This window comes from Lithobates pipiens, unplaced genomic scaffold (genome assembly GCF_037356315.1).
Source record: "Lithobates pipiens isolate NorthernLeopardFrog02 unplaced genomic scaffold, aLitPip1_a1.2 Scaffold_23, whole genome shotgun sequence".
In the NCBI taxonomy this organism is placed as follows: domain Eukaryota; kingdom Metazoa; phylum Chordata; class Amphibia; order Anura; family Ranidae; genus Lithobates; species Lithobates pipiens.
The window spans coordinates 149,852,103-149,878,140 of NW_027507785.1; positions in this window are offsets into that span (position 1 = coordinate 149,852,103).

Below are 26,038 nucleotides of genomic sequence, written 5' to 3' on the forward strand. Positions count from 1 at the left end.
ATCACTTCGACCGCCTCCTCTTGAAGCCTCCGTAAGTATCTGAGGATGATCGGGAACGGGGAAAAGGCATACGCCCTGTTGGAGCTTCCACTGATCTGTCAGGGCATCTATTCCGCAGGCCTTGCTGCAAAGGCCCGATTGTATAACTTCTTGATTTTGAAATTGCAGGGGGATGCAAATAAATCTACTTTGGGATTGACCCCCAAGGACAGAATCCACTTGAATGTCTGCGCATGCAGTGACCACTCATTGTTGTCCAGCTGAGTGCGCGACACAAAGTCCACTTGGACATTCTAGACTCCAGGGACGAAGACTGCTGAAATATTGGCCAGATTTTTCTGATCCCAGGACATGATGGACTTGACTTCTTGGAGCAGAGTAGAGCTCTGAATGCCCCCCTGTCTCTTCACATATGAGACCGCTGTGGTGTTGTCCATCTTCAGTAAAACTAACTTCCCCTTCAGGAGATGAGTGAAAGATTGGAGGGCAGACCAGGCTGCCTGTAACTCCAGCATTCGAGTCCAGGTTGTGAAGATGGGCACCCCACTTGCCTTGAGCAATTTCTGACCCGCAAAGGGCTCCCCAACCAGTACCACTGGCATCACTCAAGACCGTGACCCACGAGATGGGGCGATGGAGTGGCAGGTGAGCAGATTTCTGCGCTGGAGCCACCAGAAGAGGCTGTTCCTCATTACTGAAGTTATGTGAATGGACTGATTGTCGTCCCCCCAAATTCCATTGTTGAAGAAACCCTATCAGAAAAGGGTGTAATCTCCCCAGAGACCACTTGACCATTGTGCTGATAATCTTTAAGCATTGCGAGGCTTTTAGGTGTGAAGAGCTCAGAGATTGTGAGATTCTTCCTTGAATGACTGAAATCTTTTCCACGGGGAGAGAGATGGAATTTTCTACCATGTGGAACTAAGTACGGTATATCAGGCGCTGGACTGGTTCCAGATAGCTTTTTCCCAGATGTGCTGGAAGAGAAGCAGACATGTCCCCACCCTACCCTCCCGGGCAGGCCCAAACTCTGAATGGTTTAGCCGGCTTTCGTCAGTGGATGCCTGGCTCTTAGCGGACTTCTGAAAGGATGCCTGTCTTCTGCTCCAATTCCTTCCGATATCTCGGCTGGGCCTGCTTCCCTTGAATGCTCAGTACTATATCTTCTGTGCTGAGGCCTTTTCTGATTGAACAGATGCCTAACCTGAGGCAGGAAGCCGACCTCCCACCTGTGGCACTATCCAGCTTGTCACCAAACAGCGAGGACCCTTTAAGGGGATCCTACACCTGGCCTGCTTGGATTCTGGGTCAGCGAGCCAGGGGCGCAACCACAAGGCCTGCTTGGCAGTGACCGAGGACAGTATAGTCAGGGCCGACAGGCAGATCAGGTTGATTGAAGCCTCCCCCAGGAAGGCCACCGCCAGCTTCAGCTCCTGGATTACCAAGCCCCTGGCCACTTCTTCTGAGACTCCTCTGATCATGGAGTCTACATTCGCCATCTAGACCTCCATGTCCATGGCCTTGGACATGGCCGTAAGGGCCAAGGCGGGTTTGCAAGTCATCCCGGCTGACCCGTAAATCCGTTTAAGATCTTTATATATTCTTCTCTCAAGCCCATCTTTGAAGGATACTGCATCTTCCAGAGGAAGAGTGATGCATTTAGCTAGTCGCATCAGATCTGCGTCTACGAGGGCAGAGTTTTCCAGATATTTCACTTCCTCAGCCTTGAAGGGGTATAACCTGAAGCTTCTATTTGACATAGAGGTCTTCTTATCTACTTTGCTCCATTCCTCATCAATAATATCCTTTAATTCAGAAAGGAGTAGAAAATTGGAATGTTCTTTCTCCAGATGCTTACAGAATTTCTTCTGTTTAGCCGTGGGAGTAAAAGAGTCTTGCCACTTAAGGACCTTTTTGACTGCTTTGATTAGTGGAGAAACCAGGGTGAAGTCTCAGCCTCCGACAAACTCATCTCCCTCCATCTCGCTGTGCGAGGAATTAGGGGAGGAATCATAAGGCTGGAATGGGCCTGGATCCTCCTGGGCCTCGTCATCCAGGGAGCCAGTTAATGTGGTGGACTGGCTCTGTGTGTACCCCACTCTTTGGGAGATTGTTGCACCACTCGTTTGACCAGCATCTCCATTTGCCAGATTTCAGCATCTTTTTCCCGACCGCCTTGGCATAACAAGGGTCACATAATTACTTGACTTCCGGGACCCCAGGTCCCACAACCCCAGCAGAAGCTGTCGTGACGGTGGGTGTGGTGTTTGGAGGAGGAATGGTAACATCTCCTTTGTTGGAAGGAGGAATGGGGACATCTCTTCTGTTGGGAGGAGGAATGGGAAGGTCTCCTGTTGGGAGGAGGAATGGGAACATCTCCTCTGATGTTGGGTCCTATATGGAGAGTCACATCGGGACCTTGATGAAGAAGGTGGGCGTTGAGGCCTGGCAAGGTCCCTGTCATCTTGGACAGTAAGCTGATGGTCTGACCTGGAAGGGCTAAAAAAGGGAAAAGGGAGAATGTGACGTTTAGGGAATCAGTCCATCTGCTCTCAGGGATTCAAACATCTCTGCCAGAATGACGTCACCGCCGTGCCAGACTGTGCAGTGGTGACCTGCCATAGAACACCTGCAGGGTCCCCTGCCACACCACGAATGCGCAAAACAAAGCCTTGGCTTCATCCGAGGATCGCACATGCGCAGTAGCGAGCCGGAGCCGTGACCTGGAAGATGGACCCGAACCCTGGAACGCACTTGAGTTCCAAGCACCATAGAAGCAAAAAAATAAATAAAAAGAAGACAGCAAGGCACATGAGGTAAAAAAAAAAAACAGGGAGCTTTTACATACAAGAACTGCTGCCATGGAGAATCTTCAGACCTGCCAGCCGTTCCCCCGAGCCTGGGCATACGAAGGCCTTCCCCACCACAGGGCACAGGGGCCTGGAGCCACGCACCCGCCCATGGCTGGGCCCTGGGCTAACTTGAAACTGCCCGGCATCAACTTTCACAATCAATTTTGGACATCCATAAATGTAAGGAGGTTCAATGAGGAAAGCAATCTCTAGTGGTGAGCTCAAATTTATGGGAGTGGGGTCCTATAGCATTGGAGAGGAGGCGGGGTTAACCCACATGTAGTCTGCCATGGAATCTGTCAGGAAAATAATGTTTACTGACATAGATGTTTTTCAAAAAAAGCAATTAAATAAAGAAGTGACTTATATAAGAGAATTTCCTGGAGTGCTGTTTTGCTTGGTTAACACCCGGTTTTAAAGAGAACTATGGCCCTACCTTTTTTGGCCTTAGTTCTCTTTTTGTTCACAAGATGACATATAGTATGTTTTCCTGTAACAAAAAAACTCATGTGCATATGGCGGGCTATTGCCCACTATATTCTGACAGTGCAGAGCCGCAATGCAGCCGGGACCGATCCCGACAATACCGTCGAGATCCACCCAGAGCCAGAGCCAGCTGTGCCCGCCCCCTCCCCAGATTTCATCCTCCGTCTGTTCTTCCAGTCAGCGCAAGAGAATCGGAAGGGGGAGGGGTCTCTGTGGGGGTGGCAAAACTATACATGTGAAGTAAAACACCATGTAAAATATCCACCAAATCTGCACAAACCACAAACAAAAAAGTCTAGTTGTATGTATGATTTAATAACGAGGTGTAAAGTCAGTGTGGTTTGACAACATATACTCCTCAATATCTCTGAAACCAAAGCGGCACAAACGTTTATTTTTGCGGCACAAACGAATGGCGCGTTTGTTTTTAAAATTCAGCACTATGGGGTGCAAAGTGGGGGGGTTGCAGCAACTATAATGCGCAATATCTCCGCAACCAAAGAGGCACAAATGTTTATTTTTGTGGCACAAACCAGCACAAACGCAGCGCAAACGAATGGTGAGGTTGTTTTTAAAATTCAGCATTATAGGGTGCAAAGTGGGCAGGGTTTCAGTAACTATAGTGCATAATATCTCTGCAACCAAAGCGGCACAAGCATTCATTTTTGTGGCACAAACCAGCACAAATGTGGCACAAAGAAATGGCGCATTTCTTTTTAAAATTAATCCCTATGGGTTGAAAAGTGGGCGGGGTTGCAGTAACTATCCCAACCATGACATTACCTGCCTGGAGTTTGCATGTTCTCCCTGTGCCTGCGTGGGTTTCCTCTGAGTACTCCGGTTTCCTCCCACACTCCAAAGACATGCAAGTAGGTTAATTGGCTTCTGTCCAAAATTGGCCCTAGTATATGAATGGGGACCTTGGATTGTGGGCTCCTTGAGGGTAGGGACTGATATGAGTGTGCGATGTACAGGGATAGGGACAATTGTAGGCACTCACTAAGGTTGAACTGGATGGACTGGTGTCTTTATTCAACCTACTAACTATGTAACTATGTAACTATAACTCACAATATCTCCTCAACCAAAGCGGCACAAACATTTATTTTTTCGGCACAAACACAGCACAAACGAATGGCGTGTTTGTTTTTAAAATTCAGCACTATGGGGGTGCAAAGTGGGTGGGTTGCAGTAACTATAACGCACAATATCTCCCCAACCAAAGAGGCACAAATGTTTATTTTTGCGGCACAAACGCGGCACAAATGAATAGCGCATTTGTTTTTAAAATTCAGCACTGTGGGGTGCAAAGTGGGCGGGGTTGCAGCAACTATAATGCGCAACATCTCCGCAACCAAAGCAGCACAAATGTTTATTTTTGCGGCACAAACGCAGCGCAAACGAATGGCGCGTTTGTTTTTAAAATTCAGCATTATGGGATGCAAAGTGGGCGGGTTGCAGTAACTATAACGCACAATATCTCCACAACCAAAGAGGCACAAACATTTGTTTTTGCGCCACAAACCAGCACAAATGCAGCACAAATTAATGGCGCATTTATTTTTTAAAATTCAGCAGTATGGGGTGCAAAGTGGGTGGGGTTGCAGCAACTATAATGCACAATATCTCCCCAACCAAAGCGGCACAAACGTTTATTTTTGCAGCACAAACAAATGGCACCTTTGTTTTTAAAATTCAGCAGTATGGGGTGCAAAGTGGGTGGGGTTGCAGCAACTATAACGCACAATATCTTCGCAACCAAAGCGGCACAAATGTTTATTTTTGCAGCACAAACGAATGGCACTTTTGTTTTAAAAATTCAGCAATATGGGCTGAAAAGTGGGTGGGTCTTGCATTAAATTGAATGCTTAATATCTCAGAAAACGAACCGGCACAAACACTAATTTTTGCCGCACAAATCAGCACAAACATGGCACAAAAGAATGGTATTTTTTATTCAGGTTTTACTGTCAGAGAAATTATACTTTTTATGTCATCTATGAAAAACATCATTTGATATTAATATAGTTTTATTTGATATAGCATAGTTATAAAAAAATGCTTAGACTTGCATAATTTGGAAACTCATGATGTTTGCAAAAGGCTTAGGGGAGTTTTAAGTCAGTATCCTGTATAACAATTGTGCATGTAAAAATCTGTAACGGACATTTCCACCTTTCCTGCCATTGTTCAGAATAAAGTTGAAAATACATATGACTGGACATTTCTGTAACAGGAAAGGGGGGTGTCCAAGGCATATAAAAGAAAGACACGCTACAATTTTAAGGCAGAAATGATGGATGGCTATCTGAACATGTAATGCAACTAATTTCTCTTGCACATGCAAATAAATGTTATCTTGCCTCGCGGACGGTCTTAGACGGTAATTTATTTTCCATAACAATTTGGTCCTTTCGAGCCGGAAGTCCAAATTCCTGAGACACACTGGATCAATTCAGTGACCAATGACCATACGGCAAACTGGTAAGTCCTCCATCTCAATTTAGATGTTCAAGAGAGGCCGGTCTCCTGAACTAGTGCTTCCCAGGCAGCAACTTACCGGATCAGCACAAGAGACCACTCTCGGGACAAGGTAAGATTTTTATTTTATTATTAACCTTTTGTGTTAGACTTGATTAGGAATTTAATGACTAAGGGCTTTGAATACATACATACAATATAGAGATTTATTGAATATTTATCTGTTTCTGTTCTATCTGCTTTACCCTGTTGAGGGGAAATAAAAGGCAGACTTAGTGACTAACCCGCGTTTTGGGAAGATGCGCACAGGGCGTCCTGGTGACAGTCGAGCACTGCGGGTGTTCTCTCTTGTGTGTTCTTGTTTGTTTCTCCAGGCTGAGGGGAAATAAGTAGATACGTCCGTAGTTTAATTACCTTTGATATAGGAGTATGGTCCCATTCTAATACCCGGGTGCAGATAAAAGAAATTTGTCGACAAAGAACCTAGGTCCTGACAGCCTTGTAAGCTGCAGAAAATCCCGTGGGGGACACATAAATATTCCTACATCAAAAAAATGAACCCCTGTTGATACAAAGGTATGGCCTGATAGATTTCCAGGTAACAAATAGAGGCCATTTGACGAGCCCTGGTGCTCAATCAGCCTCATATGTTGTGTAAAACCCTGTAGAAGGAATATAAATACCTTTTTGGATCAACAAATATTAATGTTTTGATAAAGTGTGGTAACAACAGTCGGGAGAAATAAAGTGTCTTTTGTAATTCTGTTCATGCTCCCTACAGTTTACTGAAATATTAATGTTTTGAAAAGGAGTGAAGTGAACAGTCAGGTGAAAATAGGTTCACTTATAATTCTGTTCTGCTCCCTACAAATAAATGAAACATTAAGTAAGAAGACAAGACACCAGTATTTTAGCAGGACACAAGATTAATAATCTAGAAGTGATATGTCACGACTAGAAAGTTTGTGAGTAGCTGCAAAAGTGATAAGATACTGCGTGCATGTATTGTGTCAATGTGAGAAGACCTTACAAAAAAACTCTGTGTACACATTAAAATGGGTGTGATCTGATCCATGGAAAATCTGATGCCCAGACAAAGGGAATGTGAAACTCTTTAAGATATGGAAAACAAAGTAAGATTTTGATGCATTATTAAATAAGGATTGTTGTGTAATACTGTGTAGTGTAGAAAGCTTACAAATTGTGCCGGCATATGCAGGTGTGTGTATATATATATATATATATATATATATATATATATATATATATATATATATATATATATATAATGTATAAAAAACAAATATAAAATAAAATAAGGAAACAGAAGAAATTAGGTCTTCCCCAGGCACAGAAATGGCTTGCTGAGGCTAATCGTAGGTTAAAATCATAAAAAGACTATGTTTTAGACAAAGAGGATGACAATAATATGACCGTCCTCTGAAGTTTAGTTCAGCAAGTATTGACTAAACAAAAACACAACAAACCAAATGCATCCGACAGCCCCTATACACCCTTTAGACCCTATCCAACCCCACCGACAGTCGCTGCTCCACCTCTGACTTCACCACCCGCTCCTAATTCCCTATACCCTATTGCAGACCTGCAGTCCCCACCACCGTATGGGACAGAGGTATGCAACAAGCCACCCCGCTGACTCCACTTACAGCAATCCCAAGGCCAACATAGCTCAATTCAGGGATGGTATCATGGGAATGGTTGCTAGCTATCATCTCAATGGGAGGGAAATAGAGCAGGCCACCAGTCAGGTCTTGGAACCTGACTGGCATCATGTAATGGGAGATTGGAGTGGATTAAACAACCAGGGAGGAGTGTTGCCCTTTAGGATGATGCAGCACTAAGCAAACAAACAAAAAAAAAACATGAGAAATGCTCTTATAGCAAGGATAGAGAATAGATGCATACGTCAAGCCGACTGGTCCATTATAAATCAGTGTATATTGGGAAAAGAGGAAAAAAGTGAATATTTTCATTGTTAGGATAAGGAAGAATTTCAAAAACCACTCTGGGATAGAAATCTCGGTAGATCAAGTGAACGATAGCCCATATGAACAACAGCTAAAGAATGCAATCCTGAAGGGGCTGTTACCCCCTATATCAAGTTTTGTTTCCGAACACATGATTAACCATAGGATCTGCAGACCCTAGGAACTGATCCAGTATGCGAGGCATGCTGAGGGGCACTTCCAACCAAAAAAAAAAGGAAAGAAAGGGAAGGTGTTTATGACAGGTGAAGGTAATAATGTGTATGTGGTTGAGAATCAGAACAGAAGATTGGGAAACACATTCAAGATTATGAGGGGAAAAAGATGAGGGGGGAGTGTTTCCTGTATGGTAAAAGTGTGTCTGCAGAGAGAGAAGCAGAAGGAAAGGATGGGAAATTATCTGAAATTTTGGATGTGTGTAATGTTGAAACTTGTTTGCATGCTGAAGCCAAGCCAGAAATAACCTTGGTTGCAAAGGGTAGTTGGGTGACATTTCTCTGTGACGCTGGGGCTTGTAGGACCCCGATACACCCGCTGGATATGCCACCAGGGGTAAAGGAAAAAGGTTTAGTATATGTAAAATCTGCAAATGGGTTCATGCACCAGGAGGCGGTGTCTGAAGGCCTTACTGTGGAAGATCCACAGACAGATAAAAAGGCTCAGTGTAAAATTGTAATTTCAACTAAATGTCCTGTTTATTTGTTGGGTAGAGACATGTTGCATGCTCTTGATATTTCTGTCGTACCTGTGAAGGGGGGGCCTCAAAGCCCATCGGCTGTGTGAAAAACAAATCACAGCCGTGGATAATGAGCCCCGATACTGATACAGCTTGGATTTGCAAACCGAGAGATTAAAGATGCCCAAAACCCTGACAGAAATAATTGAAGAGCCTGTAAGGGAAGGGTACAAGGTCCAGACGAACTTCTATTGCACCATGTACTACCAAAAGACCTCTGGGTCCGATAAGTCCTATGAGAAACAGTTAATGAGTCTCACTAACACTGAAGTGCCTTTAAGATACCTGTACTGTGATAAGGAAGGAAATAGCGTGGCTACTTGTCTCCTACCACAGCCTATTCTGCAAATATACAGGCAGGATACTGTACCTAATGTTTCGGTTATTCGGAACTCCGAGGTATCATGGTATGAGCTAGGAGAACTTATTACAGACTGGGTCCAACTAACAGATGAGGAACTAAAATCCTGAGGGATTCGGAGGTACAGATTAGCGGGGTTTGTTGAATGTACAAACAGAACTTGTATGATTGAAATTTTGACAAAAGACAGTGACTGACACCTTTTGACCCAAGGGGAAGGGGATGCCTTAAAAGACGTCCCTGATTTCTTGTGATCAAAAGGAAAGACAGACGTAGGACTAATTAAGACAATCAGTTCTGGTTACTTATGTAAAAGGGAAAACAAAAAAAGGTACACATACACCAGGTTACCCCAGAGATATTGTGAAAATCCAACTATCTTCTCACAAGTCAAATTCTGTTGTATGTGGATGACATTCTGGTAGCAGCTCCTTTGGAGCGACAATGTAAAGTTGACACATTGGCTCTGATGCATTTCCTCGCAGAACAAGGTCACAAGGTTAGCAAACTAAACTACAACTTTTGAAAAACAAGGTGAAATACCAGGGTTACATTATATCTCAAAAAGGCAGACATCTGGATGAGGTCCGAAAAGAGGCCATCCTTCAAGCCCCCAAACTACGTAAAAAAAAAAAAAAAAGAAATGATGTAATTTCTTGGCATGGTAAATTTTTGTAGAGCATGGGTAGCTAATTATGCTACGGAGGTGGTGCCTTTTTCTGATCTCATCTATGGTACACAAATGTCTGCAAAAAGTTCCATACAGCGGAATGTGCAAGCGGAGGAAGCATTTACAAAGGGTAAAGCACCTCATTGTGGGTTGTACTGTGCTTAGCCTGCCCAATTGCAGAATCCCTTTATCAGACTGTAGATTGTAAAGAGGGGTACATGACTTCTGTTCTCACTCAGGTTTATGGGAACAAGCACAAACGAATTGCATTTTACTTAACTAATTTGCCCCACTGTGTACAAGCTGTAGTAGCAGCCTCATTGGCCATACGGTCATCTGCAATTATAGTATTGTTCCTCCCCTGGTACTTAAAGGTCTCACATGTAATTTCAGTGATCTTACTATAGGACAAAATCTTCTATTTATCTCCAGTCAGGCATTTATCATGCATGACTACACTTCTGGGACAACCACATATTACAATCAAGAAGTGTACTACATTGAATCCTGCTACACTAATGGCAACACCTGGTGACGGGGATCCACATGATTGTATAGCTCAAATCGATGAACGGGTATTCCCTAGGAAGGATCTCACTGATGTTCCCTTTCTAGATGCTGACATTTCCTTTTTTGTTGATGGATCTTGTAGAAACAACGATGAAGGGAAAAATCAAACGGCTTTTGCTATAGTAACACATGACCAGGTCTTTGAAGCTAGACCCCTTCCCAGTTCTTATTCTGCACAACACACTCAAACTATAGCCCTGTCTAGGGCCTGCAGTCTAGGGGAAGAAAAACAAAACAAAAAAAAAAAAAAAAAAAAAATATATATATATATATATATATATATATATATATTTATACTGACATCCAATACGCTTTCTCTACTATACACATATTTGCCCAGCAATGGAAAAATAGGGGTATGATTACATCCAGAGGTAAACCTATCACACGTAGAGATCTCATTCTTACCCTTCTAGAACATGTACAAAAACCAGCACAAGTGGCTATTTGTAAATGTGCAACACATAGAAAGGGAACAGATCCAATTACCCTAAGGAATGCACTAGCAGACAAGGCAGCAAAGGAAGCTGCTGAATGACAGCAAATAACATATATGTAATACAGATCTCCAAGTAAATGATGAGTAGGGATGAGCTTCGTGTTCGAGTCGAACATACGTTCGACTCGAACATCGGCTGTTCGTCAGTTCGGCGAAGTCCGAAGATTTTGGTCTGTTCGCGCCAAATTCGTGTGGCGCTCGCGGCCCACAATGCACTGCGATGGCGCAGTGCATTGCTGGCTCATGATTGCCCAAGCATGCACTGTGACCCCGCATGCTTGGCCAATCGCAGCGCCAGCAGCGAGGAGAGCCATGATTGGCCACAGGCAGGATGCCTGTGGCCAATCATAGCTCAGGCTGTGTAGTGCACGCCCCACACTATATAAGGCCGCCAGCGCGGCGGCCTTGTGTAGTGTGTTGGCGTCTGAAGCAGTGGGTGTTCTGTGTACCTTCAACACAGTACACACCGATCGTTTTCGGACGATTTTCAATCTTGCTGTTGTGTAGTGGTTGTTGTCTGCGTGCCCTGACCACAGTATACACCGCTATATTCACCTCACCTATATAGCTAGTGATCTATCTTTTATAATAGAGCTTGCAGTCAGTAGTGTTAGGAGCTAGTGTGTGCTGTCTGCGTGCTCTGTACCCAGTACATACCGCTATATCCACCTACATAGCTCTTCTCTATTTGAGACCACTTGCCATCTGCAGGAGTTATTGGAAGTTGTGTGTGCCTCCAGCACAGCACAGTATACATCTGTATATACCCCTTTATCTCTGGTGTTCTATAATAAAGGCATCTGCAGGAGTTAGTGGGTGTTGTGTGCCTCTAGCACAATATACACTACCCAACTGCTTTTTTACCCAACACCCTTCAGGCCATTACCATGTCTGGAAGGCCAGCAAGGAGAGGCAGACAGGAGCGAGCCGATAAAAGAGGGCAAGCAGGCTCTGTGTCTAGAGACAACAGTGCTGATCGTGGACGCGGTGCATTGTCATCAGCACGTGGCCATGGGACACGCTTGTCCTTCTTTTCGGCAGCTGGACATGTTGAGCCGCAACATGCCAACGACTTGGTAGAGTGGATGACCAAGCCCTCTTCATCCTCCTCATCCTCTCTCACCCAGTCTCAGGGTACTAGCAAAGCAGCTGCCAACGCATCATCTTCCCTCCTCTAAATGTCATCATCAGTGACTCCTTCCCTAGACCCACCACGTCCTCCTGAGGAGTCTCCTGAACTCTTTGAGCACAGTGTTGGGTACATGCTCCAGGAGGATGCCCAGTGTTTTGTGGGCTCTGATGATGACACTCAGCTAGAGGAAGGCAGTAGCGTGAGCGCAGAGAGAGGGGATGCTCAAGAAGGACAGCAATCTGGCAGTCATGTTCCAGAAGCTGCAGCATACTGCCATGTTTGCTACAGCGATGAAGAGGGAGGGGATGATGAGGGCACTGACTCCACGTGGGTGCCTAGAAGGAGAGAGGAGGAGGACGAAGAGGAGGAGGAGGCACAAATCCAACGAGGCAGGATGCCCTCCGGAGGCCAGCTTAGGGGCAGCACACCGACTGAATCACACCGCAGAGCTCCGCCTGTGCAGGGCGCTGCCTCTGCGCGTTATTCTAAAAGTTCTTTGGTGTGGGCCTTTTTTGAGACGAGTGCATCAGATCGCACCGCTGCTATTTGCAACATATGTCTCAAGCGTATTTCACGTGGCCAAAACATCAGCCGCTTGGGCACCACATGCTTGACCAGACATATGTTGACCTGCCATGCAGCTCGTTGGCAAGCGTACCTCAAAGACCCACACCAAAGAACAAAGCGGACCTCTCCTTGCTCCTCATCAGCTGGCATCTCCAACCCCACTAGACCTTCAGTCCTCTCTGAAACCTGCTCTGAGAGGAATGAAGGTGTAGAATTAGGTGTGTCACAGCCAAGTGCTTCCGGGAACTCTGCTAGCGGTACACCCACGTCCGATTATAGCAGGCAAATGTCCCTGCCCCAGCTGCTGGACCGGCGAAAGAAGTTCACTCCCAGCCATCCACATGCCCAGCGGTTGAATGCTAGCTTGGCTAAATTGCTAGCACTTAAACTGCTGCCTTTTCAGTTAGTAGACTCGGCCCCCTTCCGTGAGTTTGTACAATGTGCGGTTCCTCAGTGGCAGGTCCCCAAACGCCACTTTTTCTCACGAAAGGCGATTCCGTCTCTCTACCGGCATGTGGAAGGCAATGTCCTTGCCTCGCTGGACAGGGCAGTCAGCGGTAAGGTGCATATTACCGCTGACTCATGGTCCAGCAGGCATGGACAGGGACGTTACCTGTCTTTCACGGCCCATTGGGTCACTCTTCTGGCAGCTGGGAAGGATGCAGGACAAGGTGCAGTAGTGTTGGAGGTTGTTCCGCCACCACGCCTCCAAAATGCTACTATTGTTTGTGACACACCTCTCTCCTCCACCCCCTCCTCTTCTTCTTCCTCCATGGCCTCTTCCAGTGCTCTGTCCTCAGAACCAGCGGTGCTTCGTAGGCGTTCCAGGGGCTACGCAAGTACGCAGGCAAAACGATGCCATGCCGTGCTTGCACTGGTTTGTTTGGGGGACAGGAGCCACACTGGGGCGGATGTTTTGTCAGCTCTGCAGGGGCAGGCCGAGAGGTGGTTGACGCCACGCCAGCTTAAGCCAGGAATGGTGGTTGGTGACAATGGCACCAACCTCCTCTCCGCCCTCCGACAGGGACAACTGACCCATGTGCCCTGTGTAGCTCACGTCCTTAACCTGGTGGTGCAGCGGTTCTTGGGCAGGTACCCCGGCTTACAGGATGTCCTGAAGCAGGCCAGGAAAGTCTGTGTGCATTTCCGCCGATCATTTGATGCCTGTGCTCGGCTGGCTGAGCTCCAAAAGGAGTTGAACCTGCCCAAGAACCGCCTTATATGTGACATGCCCACCAGATGGAACTCAACGTTGGCCATGCTGCAGCGGCTGCACATGCAGCAGAGGGCCATCAATGAGTACCTGTGCGACTACGGCACCAGGACAGGGTCAGGGGAGCTCGGTTTTTTCTCACCACGCCAGTGGGGCATGATCAGGGATGCATGCACTGTCCTGTCACCGTTTGAGGAGGCCACAAGGATGGTGAGCAGTGACAGTGCATGCATCAGTGACACTGTACCTCTTGTCCACCTCTTGGAGCATACACTGCGTGGAATAATGGACAGGGCACTTGAGGAAGAACAGAGGCAGGAAGAAGAGGACTTTCTTGCCTCTCAAGGCCCCCTTTATCCAGACAGTGTTCCTGCTGTGCCACCCATCACACAGGAAGAGGATGAGGAGGAGGAGGAGGAGGATGATTGTGTCAGCATGGAGGTGGAGGCTGGCACTCAGCATCAGCAGCAGCAGCAGCAGTCTTGTAGGGATGATTTACAGTCCCAAGAAACACGTGGACTTGTACGTGGCTGGGAGGAGGTAGCTGTGGATCATGTTGTCCTTAGTGACCCAGAGGACTCCGGACCGAATGCCTCAGCTAACCTACGCTGCATGGCCTCCCTGATCCTGCAAAGCCTGCGGAAGGATCCTCGCATTCTTCGGATCAAGGAGAGGGACCATTACTGGCTGGTCACTCTCCTTGATCCACGGTACAAGGGTAAGGTTGCCGACCTTATCTTGCCATCGCAGAGGGAGCAGAAGATGAGACATCTCCGGGAGGCCTTGCAGAAAGGTCTGTGCAACGCGTTCCCAGAGACTGGGAGGTTACAAACTCCTGGTCCTGGACAACGTGTTGCTGAGGCATCGGTCAGAAGGAGCGGTGGAGAAGGTGGCCGTCTGACTGGTGCTTTCAGACAATTTTTTAGTCCGCAGCCCCAAGGTATGATCGGTTCCAGCACCCATCGCCAGCGTCTGATTTACATGGTGCAGGAATACCTAGGGGCAAGGTCAGACTTGGACACCTTTCCCACCGAAAATCCTCTGGCTTACTGGGTCTTGAGGATGGATCACTGGCCAGAGCTTGCACAGTATGCAATTGAGCTACTGGCCTGTCCTGCATCCAGCGTTCTTTCGGAACGCACCTTCAGTGCTGCTGGTGGCTTTGTTACCGATCACAGGGTGCGCCTGTCCACCGAATCAGTTGATCGACTGACCTTCATCAAGATGAATCAGTCTTGGATCACCTACAGCTACCAAGCACCTGAAGCTGATGTAACAGAATAATTTTTTTTTGAAATATCACATCCCTTCAAGACTGCCTATGCTGATGCTGAGTGACTGTCCTGTTATGTTGATTGTCTATCCTCTTCCTCCTCCGCTGATATGTTGGAAGAACATTTCTGGTTCTGGTTGATGCCATCAGCACAATTTTTCTGCCCCTGTTTAACAGGGGCGTTTAAGTACAATTTTTGATGCAATGCTTTGCAGCAGGGCTAATTCCTGCAATCAAACAAGAGTATATGGGAGAGGTTGCAGTGTGGTGGCACCAGCACCAGTGCCTAAGGCCCAATTTTTCTGCCCCTGTTTAACAGGGGCGTTTAATTACAATTTTTGATGCAATGCTTTGCAGCAGGGCTAATTCCTGCAATAAAACTAGAGTATATGGAAGAGGTTGCAGTGTGGTGGCACCAGCACCAGTGCCTAAGGCCCAATTTTTCTGCCCCTGTTTAACAGGGGCGTTTAATTACAATTTTTGATGCAATGCTTTGCAGCAGGGCTAATTCCTGCAATAAAACTAGAGTATATGGAAGAGGTTGCAGTGTGGTGGCACCAGCACCAGTGCCTAAGGCCCAATTTTTCTGCCCCTGTTTAACAGGGGCGTTTAAGTACAATTTTTGATGCAATGCTTTGCAGCAGGGCTAATTCCTGCAATAAAACTAGAGTATATGGAAGAGGTTGCAGTGTGGTGGCACCAGCACCAGTGCCTAAGGCCCAATTTTTCTGCCCCTGTTTAACAGGGGCATTTAATTACAATTTTTGATATAATCTTTCACAGGAGGGCCCCTTCCTGTGCCCACCCAGAGTAACGGTGAGGACTTATAGTGTTGTGGCACCAGCACCACAACCACCAAAGGTCAATTTTTCTACCACTGTTCAACAATGGCATGTAATTACAATTCTTGATATAATCGTTCACAGCAGGGCGCTCCAGCGCCCACCAAGAGTCACTTTGAGGGCTTACATTATGTTGTGGCAATACCAACACCTTGTTCCGCCATTTCTGCAGAGCATATAGGGCAGGCCCCTACTTTCAAACATCCAATTTACAAACATCTCCTACTTGCAAACGGAAGGAGACAACAGCAAGTGAGATGAAAAAAGATGGACGACAAAACAAATTATACAGGGGTGATAACCCTTCCCTATGTTTTCCAAAAAGCTTAAAAATAGTTTTTTTTGACTGGAGCTACACTTTAAAAATGTACCAGTTGAAAATTACAAACAGATTCAACTTAACACAACAAACCTACACAGTCCCTGTCTTGTTTGCACCGCCTGTATACTGCTGTTCTGAGTATATAGGGCCTGGGGGCCACACGCATTTCCTTTTTTTAATATGGGTACAGGGTTCCCCTTAATATGCGTACAAGACCCAAATAGGCTGGTAATGGGCAGGGAGGGCTACCCATGCCATTTTTCTCAATGATTTTCAACCATATTGCAGGAACCAGATATAACATTAAAACCGCAAGCAGTTTTAAATGGTGTTATTTACGTTTAATGTAATTTTGTGCAGGGACTGTTCTAAACACAGGAAACACGTGGCACTTCACAGGCATACTACAGACACCCCCCAGGCACCATATTTAAAGAAATATTTCACTTTTTTTTCACTTTAATCGTCATTAAAATCAGTGCTCCCGCTAAAACAGCCATTTTTAAAAACATTTTAGGCATTGACCCATGTCCCCTGGGGCAGGAGCCAGGTCCCCAAACCCTTTTTAGGACAGTATCTTGCATATTAGCCGTTATAATTAGCACTTTTAATTTCGAACGTTCGAGTCCCATAGACTTCAATGGGGTTCTAAAGTTCGTTCGAATTTGGGGTCCGTTCGAAAGTTCTGGTGCGAACCGAACCGGGGGGTGTTTGGCTCATCCCTAATGATGAGGTACAGAAAGCTATTGATGAAACATGGTTCTATGAAATGCAGACAACATCACCAGTAGGTGAAAATCAAAAGTGGTTATCGACAGATTCAACACTGATCAATGGTATATACACATGTACAGAAGGTAAACTCAACTTATCTACATCACTATTCAGGTATGCTGTGTTATTGAGTCATGGGCAGGCCCATACCTCAAAAGGAGGGATGGTATAGGGTGTAGACAACATATGGGTTTACAAAACTACTCTAAAGATTTTGTCTCACATTGTCAGGACCTGGACTTGAACCTGGGACCTCGGCTGTGTCTGGCAATGAATCTTCTCTCTGAGCTATCTGAGATGCTGGACAGTTTCTTGTCAGATCCTTTTGACAACCCTGCCTTGTACCTTGATTTCAGCTGAACCTTGAACTCTTTGCTCCTCCCATGAACTTCCTGATATAAGCCATGTCTCTGCACTTCCTCCTTGCCAGAATATTGTGCCATCTCCAGCCTGTATCTCGCTCCCGTCTTCTCTGCTGCCACTTATATTTGCTACTGCTCGTTATCGACCCTTGGCTTGTTCCACGGCTACGCTTCTGCCTGATCCCAATCTGCAACAACTCGTTACCGACCTTTTTGGCTTGCTTTCTGACCACGCTTCTGTTTGATCCTTACCTGCTCATCCGCTACTGAACCCCGGCTTGCTCACCTCCTGGTGGGGCGATCCTGAGGACCGCGACCTGGTACTAACACGCAGCTAAATCCATCTCTACCATCTGGAGCTCTGGTGAAAACCGGTTAGTACTTAGACTCCGCACCTCAGGTGAACCCGTGTCATCAGCCAGGGTGACCTGTGTGAATATCTGCTCTGCTGCTATAGCTACTGGCCTCTGAGCCTGACTCCAGATCGTGACACACATGTCCGATTTGTAACAGATACCATGCACAAGGTGCCCTAACACTCTTAAGGGGTCATTTCCCACAACCCCCCTATTCCTTTCACACAATATGCATGGATTTTATTGAATTGAACAAATGTGAGAATAAGTACTGTATGGTTATTGTTGAAAGGTCAAAATACTAACCAAAGAGGTGATTCCACATCAAGGGATCCCCTCTCTGATTTACAGTAACAATGGCTCCCATTTTGTAAACGAAACAATACAACAAATTCATATATGGTACAATATCTGACCTACTACGGAGAATCACTATTCAGGTTATAACCCCTGGTCAGAACACCCCAGCCCCAGAGCCAACTCTGTTTCAACTTAGTCTTTCCTACCTACAAGGAACAATTAAGTATAGAAACAGGATTTGGGGACAAATATGAATGGATAGAATGGGTCAGATACACAACCCAAGCCAAGGGGTTAAGTGATTGTATTTTTTGTACAAAAAACTAACTAACAACTAACCACCTTTCCTCTCCCTGAATAGGAAATAGACTTGACTTGTATAATAAGACTGTTTTCAAAAAATATTACTGAGTCAGAATGTGTAAATGAGAAAAAGAGCTACCCTAAGACTAAAATGAAAAGTATACCCCCTTCAGTACAAGCACTACCATAAACTTCTACTTGTTTCCCTAACAAAGATAAGGATGGTAAAAAAGGTTGGCACTCTATCTCCTGAATACTGTGTAACTACAACATCAACTACAGACATTAAGTACCAACTAAAATGGTTTCAGGAACAGAAACCGTAACTGGCTGATGTTTGGTGGCTGTGTGGGGACTAAGAAACTAAGGCCCAGACTGCCACCTAGATGGGAGGGTAGTTCTGCCCTTACCTGCTTGTTGCTTCCCTTTTATATTGTTCCTATGTCTAACAAATTGATGAGACTACCAGGTAAACACTATTTTAAGTGACTTAAGTGTCCAGGATCATTTGACAACAGTGTTCCATGAGGAGTTCCAGATGAATTTAAAGCGCTGAATCAAGTAACAGCAAAACTCACCTTACTCTTCCTATGGGTACAGCCCAATAAGAACGTTGACTGGATAAACTACATCTTCTACAACCAGCAGAGGTTTGTGAATTACGCCAGAGATGTCAGCGTGGCAGAACTGTATAGCATTGGATATGTTGCTGGCAGAAAGGGGTGGGTTATGCAAAAATGTTTGACACCTTCTGCTGCACATTTATTCCAAACAATACAGCACCTGATGGAAGTATCACTAAGGCCTTACAAGGCCTACAAATGATATCCAAAGAATTAGCTGAGAACTCTGGTGTAGAGAACCCCCTAACAGGACTTTTCGAAAAATGGTTTGGTAAGTGGGGTGATCTCGCAAAAAGTTTGCTCATCTCTGTTGTTATGGCATCGCAGTTCTTATGCTGTGTGGATGTTGCTGCATTCCCTGTATTAGAGGAATTCTTCAAAGACTGATTGACACATCTATAACTAAGACTATGCTTTTTCAGAACAACACTGAACTATACCCGGAACCTGATGAAGATGAATTTACAGTCCTTTTAAAAGACTCATCTGTATAAATCACAATACCTGGTAAACCCAAGAACCTGGATATTTGAATTATTGACATTATAAGTATTAAAGGAGGGAGATGTCAGAGAAATTATACTTTTTATGTCATCTATGAAAAACGTCATTTGATATTAATATAGTTTTATTTGATATAGCTTAGTTATAACAAAATGCTTAGACTTGCATCATTTGGAAACTCATGATGTTTGCAAAAGGCTTAGGGAGTTTCAAGTCAGTATCCTGTATAACAATTGTGAATGTAAAAATCTGTAACGGACATTTTGAAAATACATATGACTGGACATTTCTGTAACAGGAAAGGGGGTTGTCCGAGACATATAAAAGAAGGACACGCTACAATGTTAAGGCAGAAATGATGGATGCCTATCTGAACATGTAATGCAACTCATTTATCTTGCATATGCAAATAAATGTTATCTTGCCTCAAGGACGGTGCCAGACCGTAATTAATTTTCCGTAACATTTACAAATATGGGGGTGCCAACTTCACACAGCTGGCTGAAGGAGCAGCTCAGCTGTGGGTCCCACATGAACATGCCATCCACATGCCTTGGAGCCGGGTGTTGTTACCTTGCTGCTGCCGCCACCTAAAGGCCTCTACTGTCCCGCTCCCCACACTTGCTGCAACCGGACTGGGATGAGACCTTGACAACAACCGTGATTGATCACAGGCAAATTAGTCGGCCAAAAAGCCCCTATGACTGCGGGGCCTTAGGCGATCGCCTAATTTGCCTAATTAGAGAGCTGCCTCTTACTGTAGGACCTTCACACTCATTGCATGCAGCTCTTATTCAGGTTTCTCCCTGCATCAGCAGCGCGCACACGCCACGGGCATTCCGGGACTTAAACAGCATATCTGTCTTGGACTCAGCTCACTGGTAGCCTCTACGCTGAGCTAAACAACTCCCAAACTTTACAATATATATATATATATATATATATATATATATATACTAAGGTTCACCAGATAACACTTTTTTTAAGACTGAGTATAAGTACCAATACTCGTGGTGTCTTCACCACAGTCAGACATTCTGGTACTGTGGCGTACCACTAGGTGGAGCACTGAGTGGCAGGTGGTACAGAACAAAGGAAGACAAGACAGAAATTGTTTATTTCTGAATTTATTACTACTGTTAAAAGTTGCCTCTGGGTATCCTGCTGGATTACTTCCTGTACAAGAAATATATGGGAGAAGCTTTGAAGAAAAGAAAGTGTCTGAGGTTTCACCTCCTAACAGCCAGGTGGAAAGCATTTCTGCTGCTATGGTCCATGGTGGTGCTGCGCTGGTCAGTTGTTAGTGAAGGGCTTGTATAGTGTACCAGTGGCCAAATCACATGAGATGGAAGTGTGGACCAGAAAACTACAGAGATCCTGACTGGGGCTCAGACGGATGTGATTAAAGAGACTTTGAACACCAGTTAAACAATAGGTTTATGTGACAAACCTGATAAGATCCCTGAGACAGAGGAATGGGTAAGAAGTGCCAACTGTTATACCAACTATTATGGGAATATTTCTGATTGTGACTCTAAAAGCAAAAGTTAACGCTGCAATTGCAGGAACAGATTTACAGGGCGCAATCACTTTGTTCAAAATGTCCATTCATGATAAAATTTATTATTACATGTTATTTTATACATAGATAAGAAAGGGGTGGTGTTATTATAAACGAACAAATGGAAATATGTTATTAAAAGCTAGCGAATAAAACAATTGCAAAAGCAAAACCTTGAGAGAGGAGGGGGAGTAGAGACAGAGAGAGCTTCTAGCAGAAGTTGTGTCTGTGTGATAAGTGAAGGTTACAGAACACATTTCAGCAGTGTGAACAAAATGGAGTCTCTTGTGCTTAAATTAACATGACAGTGAAAGTCTATGTCATTTCCCTCCTTTTGTTTATTTGACACCATTCTTCTCCACATTGCATTCAACTGATTGCTGGTAACTCCTGCTACATTGGCACAGAGAGATGGCATCCTGTTTAGCTCTCTCCTAGTTTTCTCAGAATAATAGGTTCATCAGGGCTGGTGGACCATCTGTTGGTACAGTGGGTAGTCACACAGAGGCATAGCCTGAGGAGGAAGTAAATAACAAATGTAAGAAATAGGAACATCACAATGTAAGTGCCTAGTTGCTGTACCATGTTGCTATGCCATAAAGAAAGTCACCAAAACTTCCTAATCCCTTAAAGGGGTTCCATCCATCTTTAGCAATATCTCTGGCCTTATTCTGTAGTTTTCTTATCTTAGCAAGATACCCTTTAATAATGTCCTCATTATCAGAACTGTATATACAATAGTCAGTGCGAAATACCTTGCATATCCCACCTGAGCTGCAGTGAGATATTTTAGCGTTAATCTATGCTCTTTTTAAAGTGGTTTAAACCCACTTTAAAAAAAAATAATAATAATAACATCTGCAAGACAAAGGCATAATAAGCTAGTATATATCGGGGAACTGGAGAAAGTGCAGAGAAGGGCAACCAAACTGATAAGAGGCATGAAGGAACTCAGCTATGAGGAAAGATTAGAGGAACTGAATTTATTCACTCTTGAGAAGAGGAGAATAAGGGGGGATATGATCAACATGTTCAAATATATTAGGGGTCCATATAGTGAACTTGGTGTTGAGTTGTTCTCTGTACGGTCAACCCAGAGGACAAGGGGGCACTCTTTACGTCTAGAGGAAAAGAGATTTCATCTTCAAGTACGGAAAGGTTTCTTCACAGTTAGAGCTGTGAAAATGTGGAATAGACTCCCGCCAGAGGTGGTTCTGGCCAGCTCAGTAGATTGCTTTAACCACTACAATACAGGGCACTTTCACCCCCTTTTCAAGCCCAATTTTCAGCTTTCAGCGCTCTAGCGCTTTCAGTGACAATTGCGCGGTCATGCTACACTGTACCCAAATGAAATTGTTATCATTTTGTTCGCACAAATAGAGCTTTATTTTGGTGTTATTTATTCACGACTCCGTTTTTTTTTTTTTGCGATATAAGCGCAAAAATAGCGGAAATTTGAAAAAAAAACAATATTTTCTTTTTTCTATTTGAAAAGAAATCCAATAAAATCACATTTTGTCATAAATTTAAGCCAAAATGTATTCTGCTACATGTTTTTGGTAAAAAAAATTCCGTTAAGTGTATAATAATTGGTTTGTGTGATCACGGACATATGTACGCAAATGATCATGTACATATGTGTGCAGGTGATCACGTACATATGTGTGCAGATAATCATTGGGACATGTGATTTTAGTGGGACATATGTGGGGGACATGTTTTTATTATTAGGGACATGTGTTTTTATTATTTGGGGACATGTATGTTTTGGGGACATGTGTGTTTTGGGGACATATGTGGGGACTGTGTTTGTACTGTGTGGTGTGTTGTGTGTTTACACTACACTGATGATCAGTGAGTAAAAAGCTGTAAAAAGCAGCCCATACTCACTGATCATCAGCCGGCTGCAGCGTTCTGCTCTCCTCTCCTCAGCGGTGACTTCCGTGTGAGGAGAGGAGAGCCGATTGCCTAGCAACCGGCTGTTTGTTTACATCACATGACGGCCGTGATTGGACACGGCCGTCATGTGATCAGGAGGGCCAATCACAGAGCCCTCCTGCCGATCTGAGATGTGCCGTGTCCGGGTGACACGAGCACATCGGGATCGCGCCGCTGTGCGGGCACGCGCGATCCCGCTACTCCTGAAGGACGTTCCTGAACGTCCTATCAGGAGTAGACGGCTCCCACCCGGCCGTATATATGCATTGGCCGGGTGGGAAGTGGTTAAGAAAGGCCTGGATACTTTCCTGAATGTACATAATATAACTGGGTACTAACATAGGTAAAGTTGATCCAGGGAAAATCCGATCGCCTCTTGGGGGATCAGGAAGGAATTTTTTTCCCCTGCTGTAGCAAATTGGAGCATGCTCTGCTGCGGTTTTTTCGCCTTCCTCTGGATCAATTGTGGGCATAAAATTGGGTATTTGGATTGTACGATTATTTTTTATTTTATTTATTTGTTTTTAAGGTTGAACTGGATGGACTTGTGTCTTTTTTCAACCTGACTAACTATGTAACTATGTAGTATGCATAGCATACTAGCTCATTATGTAATACCTCACAGCACTGGCCCAGGGGTTACTTCCGGGTATTGCGGCTCTGGCGCAGTGATTGGCCGGTGCCGCGGTGACATCACTCCCACATGGGAGCCGCCGGTAACGGCACACTTACTGAAGCAACTGCACATATGTTGCAACGGCACTTCAGTTTGCTTCAGTGCACATGTGCCGTTGACGTCGGCACATGCAAATACAGGGGATATCTTCTAAACCATGCAGGTTTAGGAGATATCCTGGGTAGCTACAGGTAAGCCTTACTATAGGCTTACCTGTAGCAAAAAGTGGTCTGTAAGGGTTTACAACCACTTTAAGCTGAGCCATTTCTTTATTTAATAAGCCTATATCAGTGGTAGGAAGGTTAATAATCTCATCTACAATTCTTGTGTATTTATTCATTCTTTTCATTGCTTTACTTCCCCATCGTGCCCAGGAAGGGAACCATGACCATGTCATGTCACCTTCAGTGAGCAGCTCTCTTTTGAACACTAAAGGGTATTCTGGACTTTGATGCGGTCGCACTGTATCTTTACGAACAGCCAAAGCCGGTAATACCTTCCTTATATTACATGTACCTGTAACATTAGTAGGAAGCCAGGTGTAAGCTTTGTCTCCACATATATAATATAACCCTCTACGTATGGATAGTATACCTGCTCCTAAAAAACTAAATGCAGTAATGAGCAATTTGCACTATAAAGGGTTCTATTTAGTTCTGCATCTGGGATATAATAATATTGACCATAGTTTTCACCACAAACTATAATCTTTGTTCCAGTGCAATCTGAATTGCCCAACTGTGTACATTTCGTGTTAAATGGGCATGTAATGTTTAGACAAATCTGTGGAGTGTCTATGTGTTTTGAAACCATCAAAGTTACTGATCTGTGCTCAGAAGTTCTATGTGGATCAAATAAGAGCTCACCTGTTCAAATTTTGGAAAAAAAATCCAGGTGGTATTAGAAAAGGTCAGGTCAGGCCTGCTGAGTTGGTGACACCAGGAGAGGTGGCATCTTGTGAGGTTCCCAAGGGTGATAGCCGCCCTCCGCCGTGTGTACCCTGTGTAGACTCTGTCCTAACAAATACTGGAAAAAAGGGAGTTAAAGACATTTGCAACATTGAGTCATAGCGTCGGTCTGAAAATGTCTGTTCATAATGAACCGAGTAATGTGTTATTGGTATATGACAATGTGGTGTCCAAAGGTACATGTAAACCTGGAAAAAATTATTGACTGCTGAGTCAGGTGCCAGAAATAAGAGGGGTGGTCCAATTACGAACACCATAGAAATAGGCCCCCTACAGCCTCAGGATAGTAATGCTGTGTTGTTTATGGAAGTGCACATAGAAGAAGAGTTGAGAAGGTCTTATTAAGGCTGGGTTCACACTACAGGGAGTCCCCGAGTTACGAACCTCTGACTTGCGAACAACTCCTACTTACGAACGGCAGGCGGCAACGGTAGGCACATCGGAAAAAAATGGAAAACATCTGAAAACGCTGTTCTGCGCATGCGCCTCTGAATTACGAACAAAAACGGCTTGAGAACAAACAGGCAGTCCCTAACCTGTTTGTAACTTGGGGACTGCCTGTATTGTGAAATGGATGTGGGATCCCTGCATCCAATTCGTAATAGCAGGAGATTGTGTCCGTCTCTCTATGGAGCCGGTTCACATATGTCCGATGCAGCTCTGGTGCAAATTTGCACAGGAGCCCTCTGCATCTATTGGTCCATTTCAGGTCCGAACACAGCCCAACATTCGGGCTCAAATTTGACCTGAAATGGTGAACCAGGACGGACAGGACCCCTGCTATGAGCCACATCGGCATTAGGTGTGAACTGTGCCTTAAGCCCATAGCAGAGTGACAGTGAGGCATAGAGAGAGACACTAAAGGAGGCATTGGGTTGGGCTCCTCTTTAGAAAAAAAGGTGTGGTCAGACAGTATTGGACTCCTGTAAATGAGAGCGCCACTGGAACTTGGGTGTATCTTCCTCCGGGTCAAAAAGGGGGGGATATGTGACAGTATGGTTCCCTGTCTTATGCCCCATACACAAGGTCGTACATTCTGACCACAAAATCTGTCGGATTTTTTGTGACGCATTTTGGCCGAAACCTGTCTTGCATGCACACAGTCGCACAAAGTTGACGGAAAATCCAATCGTTCAGAACGTGTTAACATACAAAACACACCACGGGACTATGTAGAGGCCAGTAGCCAATAGGTTTCATATCCAAATTTTTCTGAGCATGTGTGGCACTTTGTGCGTCAGAATTCTCTGAAAATTTTAGATCCAGCTCTCAAACTTTTTCTGTCGGAAATTCTGAAAGAAAAAGTCCAATAAAGCCCACACACGATCTGACTTTTTCCGTCAGAATTTCCGACCGTGTATATGGGGCATTAGTGTTTGTTGCCCAGAATTCTCAAATAGGCAGGTTGAGAGGCTCCAAGAGGATTGCTTAATTTGGAGGAAAATGTTTTATAATTTTCCTCTATACATACCTCCCAACTTTTGAACTTCAGAATGAGAGACACTGGAGGAGTAAAAAGAACTGTGGCGCACTACCTTGTGGTAAATTGTGGGTGTGGTCAAACACCTAGCAGTGGGAGGGGCTTAAGGTATGTGGTTGAACGTACAGAGTGCAGAGTTCAGAGGGTGCTACGTATAGACTACAGGGTTGAGAGGGTGCTATG